The sequence below is a fragment of the Lissotriton vulgaris genome, unplaced genomic scaffold (assembly GCF_964263255.1).
Source record: "Lissotriton vulgaris unplaced genomic scaffold, aLisVul1.2 SCAFFOLD_676, whole genome shotgun sequence".
Classification (NCBI taxonomy): domain Eukaryota; kingdom Metazoa; phylum Chordata; class Amphibia; order Caudata; family Salamandridae; genus Lissotriton; species Lissotriton vulgaris.
The window spans coordinates 864,196-874,400 of NW_028243372.1; the positions used below are offsets into that span (position 1 = coordinate 864,196).

Here is a 10,205-nt window from a genome sequence, read left to right on the forward strand (position 1 = left end):
AACTTTTGATTGCACAAGAATAATCAGAGTGATTTCAGTCATCCACTTTACTCTTTGAGTAACATCTGCTCTCATAATTAAGAGCAATATGGTGGAAATATCCTACTGCAAGAGTGCAGTTTGCAAGCTCAAGAGACCACTTTTGCCTGCTATTCATGTTGTGCTGCATTTAGCTCTGTTTCTTAATGCAAAATGCACCCTTGCATCCATGTTGAAGGCAAGGCTGCACTTGGTGCTAAAAAAATAGTGCCAAATGCCAGTAGTGAGTTGGGGGAAAATCCTAACCCAAGAGCACATTTAGCGAGTGCTAGCGGTTGCTTGCACTCACTATTCATGCTCTGTTGCATGTCACCGCTATTTCGTAGCACAAAATGCATTCTCACATCCATTTTGGACATGAGGGTAATTTTTGCACTATGAAATAGTGCTAACCACAGAATTACTTGTCATGTGTAATTCAAGAGTAACCTTGTGGAATTCTTGGGCAATTCTGTATGATTAAGTTACACAGAACTACACAATTTATGCCAACCCCTACTTAAAATGGCCATGAGTTTATCTTTTAAAAAAAAATGTTGTCCTCATTCTGAAATAGATTGTGTAAGGAGTTTTCGGGGACCCCTATATTACTGGTTCAGACCCTTCACTGTCCTGTATGTTCGAAATTGGTTTGGGGAGTTTCTCTCTATTATTTGTTAGGGTCCCTTTGTTCCCATTACCATTAGAATTTTCAAGGGGGAGAGCTAGCTACTCAAATAAGCATTCTACTTGTTATATATTGCTATTGCGTAATCATTGGACTTTGTACATTTATAATTTCGAGTAGGTGTAATTATGGTGACTGATTGGTCTGTTTCCAAATTTCCCAGAAATTATACTTTTTACTATGTCTCGCACTTCTATTCAACCTGTTTATCCTGTGGATAGATGCCAGCCATTCCCAATGTGTAGGTGGGGAGGGACTTATCCATTTAACATAAATCTCCCTTCTTGCTAATAATATTAACAGGAAGAGGAGGTTTTCTTGTTTCTTATTGAGCTTTTGTACGCCTTCCTCTATTTGACCCACCCCAAATATAACAAGGTCAATACTTACTTCGATTGGTCGTTCTAGTAGATTCTCTAATAACTTACCCACTTCCTGCCAGAACTTTTCGAGTAGGGGCACTGCCGAAACATGTGCGGGTCGTCTGCTTTCTCCTTTCTACATTTAGGGCAGTGTTTTGTTTTCTGCCCACTTAACTTGGATAACCTGTTTGGAGATCAGCACGCTCTATGTGTGGTAAATAAATGATTTATCCTTAAAGCTGCAGATTTTACAATGAACCAATATTTTTCCATATTTTTTGAACATCCAGCGTCGGCAGTTCTTTCCCCCAGGTTGCATCTGGTATTGAGAAATCCTCCTCCCCAGCTGATATAAGTGCCCAGTACCATTGTGAGACTTCTTTTTTTAAAGTCCCGTTCTCCTGCATTTATAATTTGTAAAGCGCACTAATAAGCCAACTGGGGTGTCCTGGCGCTGTAACGCATACCTCTGTGGAATCCTTCCTGGCTTTTCCCCGTGAAATGTCCACTCCTGGGCACCCCCAAGGTGAAGCCAGGCATCCCAGCGCTGTTGGGGCCATGGTGGAGATGAAGCAAGCTATTGCCCAGAGTTGCAGAGTGGGACCCATGATTAGAATAGGCACCGAGGCGAGAATGATCAGGTCCGAGGAAATTGAGCCCAAGACCCACCGAGGCGGGAATTGAATCCTGGTCCCTGGCAAGATCTCTGCATCAGGGTCTGCCGCTCTAACCATTGAGCCACACTTCTCCATCTCCAATTTTCTATTTCCTTTTTTACAATCTACTAGTCTTCACCCAACTTCAAAGTTGATAGAATTTAAATTTTGATAAAGTGCCATCCGTCATATTTACAAGTTGGTCCCAATCGATAATGTTACTGTCTGTTATCAATTGACCCAATTTAAATATTCCTGATTGCCTTAAAGGGATTGCAAGTCTATCCTTGAGACATTCAGGAGTCCCTGGTGAGTCCCATATAGGAGCATATCCACTGTGGTGTGGTATCTTCAGTGTACTGCTTATGTGGTACCATAATTTTGTTGCTGACATGAGAACCTTCAGTTTGATCTTGTTAAAATTCTTCAGATGTCCAAATTTGTATCAGTAATTTCCTTCTGCATCAATCATAGCTTGCAAATAAACGGGATACAGCTCATATTTGTTTAATAGAACCTACATATATTTGAACTGGAATGCTCTATAGTATTCTAATATATCTGGGCTTGCTATCCCACCTTGTTCATTTTTCCTCCTTAACTTTTTCCAAGCTATTCTTGTCCCTTTTGGTGACCATATAAAGCTATTTAGTTCCCCTTGTAGTTTCTTTATTGACTCCCTCCTAAACTCTAATGGAATCGAACTAAAAATGGAGGTAAATCTAGGTAAAATTGACATTTTTATTATGTTGATGTTCCCATGAAGGTCAGGGGAAGCCCCCCTCATACTTTAAGTAGTTTTCTAAACTATCCAAAACTCCTGTTAACATTTTTTGGGCTATGTTATCTATATCCTTGACCAAATCCCGACCCAGATATCTTATCTTCTCCTTTACGAGTTGATTATTACTATGGGTGTTCCATTTCACAATTTCTGTTTTTGACTGATTGATCAGATATCCAGAGACTCTCCCATCCAGGGTTTTTTCTATAGTATTAAGAGACTGTCAAATTGTTCGTAAAAATCTTTAGGTCATCCGCGTAAAGGGTGACTTTTTTCATCCACCCTTGATAGGAGAAAGGGGATATTTCTGGGTTGTTTCTGAGATTTTGCGCTAGAGGTTCGATGTATACATTAAAAAGCAGAGGAGACAAGGGACACCCCTGTCTCGTACCTCTCTTGATCTTTATCTTTTCTGTAAGGTTGCCGTTAATTACAATTTTTGCCATTGGACCTCTATTAGCCTCTTACCTGTTCCTTGAAAGTTTTCCTCCAACTTGTATTTTTCCAGGATGCTATTCAGGAACAACCAGTTTACCCGATTGAATGCTTTGGCTGCATCGAAAGTAATAATAGAGATAGGGGCATCTTTTCTTGTATTGCTATGTCTATTGCTCCTATTACCTCTTGGGTCAATTCCTGGATCTGTGTTCCTTTCATGAAACCCTTTTGATTTATGTTGATTAGAGATCCCGCAACTTTACCTAGATCTTCGTCATAATCTGCGTTAATCTTGTAGTCGCAGTTTACGAGGGAAATAGGCCTGTTTGATTCGCATTTCTCAGGGTTCTTCCCAGGCTTTAGGAGAATGCTGATTATTGTGTCATTCCATGAATCTGGGAAATCTCCTTTATCAACAAAAATATAATTTATCAACTCTGTCGGGGGGACCAAGACATCTCTTAGTATGGTGTATAGCTCATTAGGTAGAGCATCTCAACCAGCAGCCTTTCCTCTCTTTAAGCCTCTAACGACTTCCTCTACTTCTTCATTTGTAATCTTTTCATTCATGTCTTCCCTCTGGTCTTGTGTTAGTAAAGGGAGATCTAATTTTTCTAGGTAGCCATGAAGTTTTTCTATTGTTGGAGTAATGTCTTCTGTGTATAGCTCTTCAAAGAATTTCACAAAATCCCTGCATAATCACAGTATCTTCAGAACTTATTTCTATAGAATTCGCGGCCTGAATGCCTGCTATCTTATTTCTTGTTTGATCTGTTTTTGTCTTCCAAGCCAGCATCTTACTACACCCCTCTCCATATTCATAATGGGATAGTTTACTTGCCTCCCATTTTTCTCTCACTATACTCTCCAGGGTCTCTGCGAGGGCTTCCTTCTTTGCTTTCCTTTCAGACTCTATTCTTTTTCTCTCAGATGTTGAAGTTTCTTTTTCTAATTATGTGTCTAGAAGTTTTCTAGCATCTTCCGTTTGACTGATTTTGTGCTTTGTTTTTTTAGATTTGTATGTCACAATGCTTGGTATCTTACCTCTGATTACCACCTTATAGGCGTCCCAAGCAACTTACCTGGAGGTACCCTTTTTATATGCTAGAAAAAAATGCTCTGTTTCGGTTATAAGCGGTTCTATTTTTTGAGCATCCGCTAGAATGTACGATCGATTGTCCACCTTGGAGGTGCGGTAGCATGCCTCATCTGAAGTTTTAGCAGGACCGCAGAGTGGTCCGATAAATGGGCTGGCAAATATTCTACTCTTTGTGTGCCATCAATTAAGTTTCTGTCAAACAGGAAATAGTCTATTCTAGAAGAATGCCCTAAGTTTTTTATTTTGAAAAGTAAAATATTACACTTTATCTCCTTTCACCTTTCAGATGTCAGTTAAACCCAGGTCTTTTATGCATAGTCCTAGCCACTCCCTCATTTTTATGAGATTTGCCTCTTTTCCGGCTGGAAGTCGGTCCACTTCAGGATCTAAAACTATGTTAAAATCTCCCCCCATAATTATTGGGGAGAAACCGTTAGCAGTTCTATATATATCTTTTGTAGTGGTTCTGGGTCATCAGTATTTGGTCCATAATAACCAATAATCGTGTACTGTTTATTAAATATTTGTACTCTTGTTATCACTCATCGCCCTTTCCTGTCCACCTCGGATGATTCAATCCTCACCTTAAGAGACTTTTTAAATAATAGAACTACCCCCTTAATGCAACATTCTTCATTGTACAAGCATATGAGTCCACCCATCTTTGATATTTTATTATTTCTTCCCATTCCCTTTTTCAGGAGATGTGTTTCTTGTAATATTATAATTTCACTATCTATTGTTTAAAGATATTTGAATATTCTCCATCTACGGCTCTGAGTTCTGAGGCCATTAACGTTCCAGGAAAGGATATTAACTACTTTTGGGTCTTTCTTCATTTCTTTTTTTCTTTTTGAAGTTGGGGTCTTCCTGCCATCTTACTGGTCCCTTTCTCCTTCATTATGCTCCCCACCATATGCATATAGTCATATTTTCAAAAACAAATTACCGTGATAGGTCGTCAAAGAGATTGTTTTAGGACTACAATTGACAGATACTATGCTACTAGTGCTACAATACCAACACCTACCAAAAATGAAAAGGAACTACCAGGACACATTCCATAGAAATAGAATACCAGACGTTTTAACAGTTATGTAGGTTGTTTTACCATGTTTTCACCACCTTGGAGCTTCTAAGCTGTCACAAGAGTAAATCCGTTTTTACCTTCATTCTGGTACTTGTAGTTCAGTCAAGTCAAGTCAAGTCAAGTCAGAGAATTTATATAGCGCACTACATACCCAGAGGGTCTCAAGGCGCTTAGGAAGGGGAGGAGGGGGTTACTTGAGGGGGGGGGGGGGGTGATTGTTTAGTGAATGCTAGGTGGTTCTGGGTAAGGCGAAGGTAGGTGGGAGTCAGGGTGGGGAGGGGTAGGGGAATGTAAGGATCTGCCTCCCATGGTGGTCTTGTTGATGCGAGGGTACAGTGGCGAGGGCTTGGCTGGCAAGAAAGTAGTTGGCGAGTAGGGGGTGTAGAAGGACAGTCGTGAGTGGGCATTCTGGTCCGATGGTCGTAAGAGTGATTTGTGTGCGTGGGTTAGCAGTCAGAAGTGATTCTCTTATTGACGGGTAGCCAGTGGAGGTCTTTCAGGTGACCAGAGATGTGTTCGTTGCGCGGGATGTCTAATATGATCCTGGCTGAGGGTGTTTTGGATTTTGTTGGAGTTTCTTCTGGGTTTAGCGTAGTACCTGCGTAGAGGTGTTGTAGTGAGATCGGTGAGCCAGTCGATGTGACCAGGCATGGGTGACTGGTTTCGGTGGGGATCCAGCAAATGTTTTTTTGAGCATGCGAAGATGTGAAGCAGGATGAGGATACGGCGATTGAGCTTGGTGCGTGTTCATTGAGAGTGAAGAATCCAGGATGACGCCTAGTTCCGTGCGTGGTCTGTCGGGATGGGTGCTTTCCAAGGGCTTCCGGCCACCAAGAGTCGTCATGCAGAGGGGGGATGTACCTAGATGAGGGACTTCTGTTTTATCTGAGTTCAGTTCTCAGACGGGCAGGTTTATCATTCGGCTATCATTTCACTTCTTCATTCCTTCGTGTAGGTTAGTTTTGGCGGTGCTGGGTCATTATTGGTGAGAGAAAGATTAGTTGAGTGTGGAGTGTCATCCGCGTAAGAGATGATTTGAGGTTGTGTTGGCGGGCGATGGTCGCGAGGGGGCTCATGTATACGTTGAAGAGGGTGGGGCTGAGTGAGGATCTGTGTACGCTGCCACAGATGACTTCAGTGGCCTCGGACTTGAATGGTGGAAGGCGGACTCTCTGGGTTCTTCCGGTGAGGAACGAGGTGATCCATTCAAGTGCTTTTCCTTGTATTCCGATGTTACTGAGGCGTTGTAAAAGGGTGCTGTGGCAGACTGTGTCGAATGCTGCAGAGAGGTCGAGGAGGATGAGGGCGACTGTGTCTCCATTGTCCAGTAGAGTTCGAATGTCGTCTGTTGCTGCGATGAGGGCGGTCTCAGTGCTGTGTTTTGCTCGAAAGCCAGATTGTGAGGAGTCGAGGGATTTGTTGGCTTCGAGGAAAGCGGCGAGCTGGTTGTTGACAGCTTTCTCGATTACTTTGGCCGGGAATGGAAGGAGCGAAATGGGGCGGTAATTCTTGAGTTCGGTGGGGTCCGCTGTGGGTTTTTTCAGAAGGGCGGTGAGTTCAGCGTGTTTCCAGTTTTCCGGGAAGGTGGCGGAGTTGAAGGAGCAGTTGATGACGTCTCGGAGGTGCGGTGCTATGACGGAGTCTGCTTTGTTGAAGATGTGGTGAGGACATGGGTCTGTGGGGGATCCTGAGTGGATGGAGTTCATCAGGCGGATGGTGTCCTCAGTGGAGATTGGGTTCCAGTCGTTAAGGGTGTTCACTGGGGGAGAATGTTCAGCATATGGTTGGGTGGGTTGGTCTCCGGGTTGGTTGTCGAAGCTGTTGTGGATGTCTGCAATCTTGTTGTGGAAGAATGAGGCTAGGGAGTCGCAGAGGGCTTGAGAGGGGGTGATGTCGTTGGAGTTGGCCGAGGGATTGGAAAATTCCTTGACGATGTTGAAAAGTTCCTTGCTGTTGTGGGCGTTGTTGTCAAGTCGATCCTTGAATGCTGTTTTCTTGGCCTTTCGGATTAGTTGGTGGTGAGTGCGGGTGGCGTTTTTGAAGGCGTCCTTGGTGCTGGTGGTTGGGTCTTTTTTCCAGGCCTTTTCAAGGGAGCGGCAGAGTTTCTTGGACTTCTTAAGATCATCGTTGAACCATGAGGCCTTCTTGTTGCCAGGTTTGCTTTGACGTTTTTTCAGTGGTGCTAAGGTGTCGGCGGTGTTGGATAACCATAGGGTGAAGTTGGCGGCGGCTTGGTTTGGGTTAGAAGAGTGGGCTGGGGTGTTTAGAAGGAGTGATGAGGAGATCTGGTCGGTGGTGATTTTGTTCCAGTTTCTTTGCAGAGTTGGTTGGAGGTGGTTGGTGTGTTTTGGCTTGTTGTAGGTGAAGTGAATGCAGCTGTGGTCAGTCCAGAGGAGATCCGTAGTGTGGCTGAAGGAGACATGATTGCTGGAGGTGAAGATGGGGTCGAGTGTGTGACCTGCGATGTGGGTGGGGGAAGTGACCAGTTGTTTAAGTCCGAGGTTGGCGAGGTTGTCCAAGAGGGTGGTGGTGTTGCGGTCGTTGATCTTTTCAAGGTGAAAGTTGAGGTCTCCCAGAAGGATGTAGTCTTTGGAGGGGAGCGCGTGTGGAGTGATGAAGTCCGTGATGTCTTCACTGAATTTTGCGCGGGGTCCTGGTGGTCTGTAGAGGAGGGTGCCTCTGAGTGTGGTCTTGGGGTCGATGTGGATCTGGAAGTGAAGGTGTTCGGAGTTGGCGAGGTTGGCGTCAGAGCTGGTTGAGATGCGGATTGATTTCTTATGGACGATAGCGATTCCTCCTCCTGTGTGGCCGGTACGGTCTTTGCGAGTGATCTTATAGTCTTCAGGGATGGCAATGGTGATGTCTGGGGCGGAGGAAGCGTTCATCCATGTTTCCGTTAGGAAGGCGATGTCTGGAGAGATGGTGTCTAGTAGATTCCATAGGTCAATGGCGTGTCTGTGGACCGAGCGGGTGTTGAGAAGGATGCATTGTAGGTGGTTGGGGTCGGGAATCTGTGGTGTGGTCGTAGCGGAGATGTTGTCGGTGCCGCTGAATTTGCAGGAGTAGCAGGAGAAAGGTCCATGGGTGTGTCCAGGAGAAGCTTGGACGCAGTTGGGGGCGCGACCGGGGTTGAGGGCTAGGAGGGTGGCGGCATCGTAGGTAATGCGGGAGGGCTGGGCAGCACGAGGGGCAGGGGGTCTGGCGCTGGGCGCGGTCCAGGCGCAGACGGGCGTAGACGGGCTTACCTTTGGCGCACCTTCGGCGCGGATTGGGCGCGGTCGCTGCGCGTGAACGCTGCGCGCGAAAACACCTGTCATATATGGATGGTGGAGGGGGAGGGACGAGGGCGTCTCAGCTGGGAGGCGGGGCGGGCTAAAGATGAGCACAACAACAAACAAAATGGAGGCGGAGGGGGGAGCACAGCAAATGCGCAAACCGAGTGAAATAAACTTAAAATAGTTAAATAAAATGCAAGTCAGCTCAGCGGCGATCAGGCAGGCAGCAGGCACAAATAATTATGCAGTTGTGGGAGCAAAGCGGCACAACGCGCAAACAGGCTCGAGTCAGCTAAATAAATAATTAAAGTGCAAGGTAGCTCAGCGGCGATCAGGCAGGCAGCAGGCACAAATAAAGTTGCAATTATGTAAAGCAAAGCGGCAAAACGATTCCAGATATCTCAGAGGGACACTGGGGAGCGACCACTCAGCTCTAGGGAGAGGAGCGAGTCACGGCGTCTTCAGGTGGGGAAGCGCTGTTCTAGTAAGTGGGAGGGCGTCTCAGCTGGGAGGCGGGGCGGGCTAAAGATGAGCACAACAACAAACAAAATGGAGGCGGAGGGGGGAGCACAGCAAACGCGCAAACCGAGTGAAATAAACTTTAAATAGTTAAATAAAATGCAAGTCAGCTCAGCGGCGATCAGGCAGGCAGCAGGCACAAATAATTATGCAGTTGTGGGAGCAAAGCGGCACAACGCGCAAACAGGCTCGAGTCAGCTAAATAAATAATTAAAGTGCAAGTTAGCTCAGCGGCGATCAGGCAGGCAGCAGGCACAAATAAAGTTGCAATTATGTAAAGCAAAGCGGCAAAACGATACCAGATATCTCAGAGGGACACTGGGGAGCGACCACTCAGCTCCAAACTGCCAGACTAGAAGTGCCAGATTGTAAAAGGAAAACCTGGAAGGGGTAATCAAAAACCAGATGACGCAAGGTTAATTTGGATGAAGGACATACGTTTGCTTCACACCAAATAGGAGAAAATTATCAATAATTGTCTGGGAAGGAAATAAGGAAGGAAGACAGATGTACAGTGATAAAGTAGATTCTTGACTTGTGTGGATTTCAGCCTTTTGTGGGGGGTTTTCCAGCCAACAGCACCCTGCATAAAGAAATGTACAGATCACGTGCCCCTGCACCTCAGACCTTCACCATCGGTCCAGCAATTTAGGAAGGACCTCAAGCTGGAAGGACCTCAAGACATGGATGTTCAACCGATAGGAGAACAGGCAGAATTATCCAACAGTGCCTCGGGAATATTACAGCTGAAGCAGCCGCGCTGTACAAATCCTGATTGCTTGATGCTTGTAACCAGAAAAGTGAATCTCCAAGGTCTAGAATGCAGAAGTGATGTTTGCCAGAAAGTCAGACGAGACATGATACAATGCAAATATTATTGGGCCACATGCAACTGTGTTCATGAATCTGTAATCACAACTATTTGTAAATTAAAGCAAGCAGTCAGCATACTTAGCTTCTATAGGCTCGATAATGATGAACATGCACATTGTTAACCACTTTATCCTCAAAATGTATGGTATGTTTTTTTTTTAACGAAGGAATAATGAAGCATTGACTATATGAAGCTAAACAACGATAGAAGATGCCGGAGGCACCTGGCCACTCTTCCTTCTGCTTTCTGCACAGCCCCTCAGATGAGCAGTCTTTGGAAGCTGGCAATAGAGAGGCAAATTGGGAAAAAGGAATTATGGTGGGTCTGTAGCAGGTGCCCATTACATCAATCATTATGCATTCAGGAACAAATGCATACAGACTAAGAAGCAGTAATCCACAC

General features: G+C 45.0%; 1 long non-coding RNA gene across 1 annotated transcript in view; it reads left to right on the top strand.

Annotated features, from left to right (window-relative positions):
- The window catches only part of LOC147668413 (uncharacterized), a 91,507-nt gene extending 81,845 nt beyond the window's left edge, over nt 1-9,662 (top strand). Inside the window, exon 2 of the long non-coding RNA XR_015304070.1 lies at nt 9,502-9,662. This is a non-coding gene — a long non-coding RNA (uncharacterized LOC147668413). The remainder of the gene's footprint in view (nt 1-9,501) is intronic.
- The last annotated feature ends 543 nt before the right edge of the window (nt 9,663-10,205 follow it).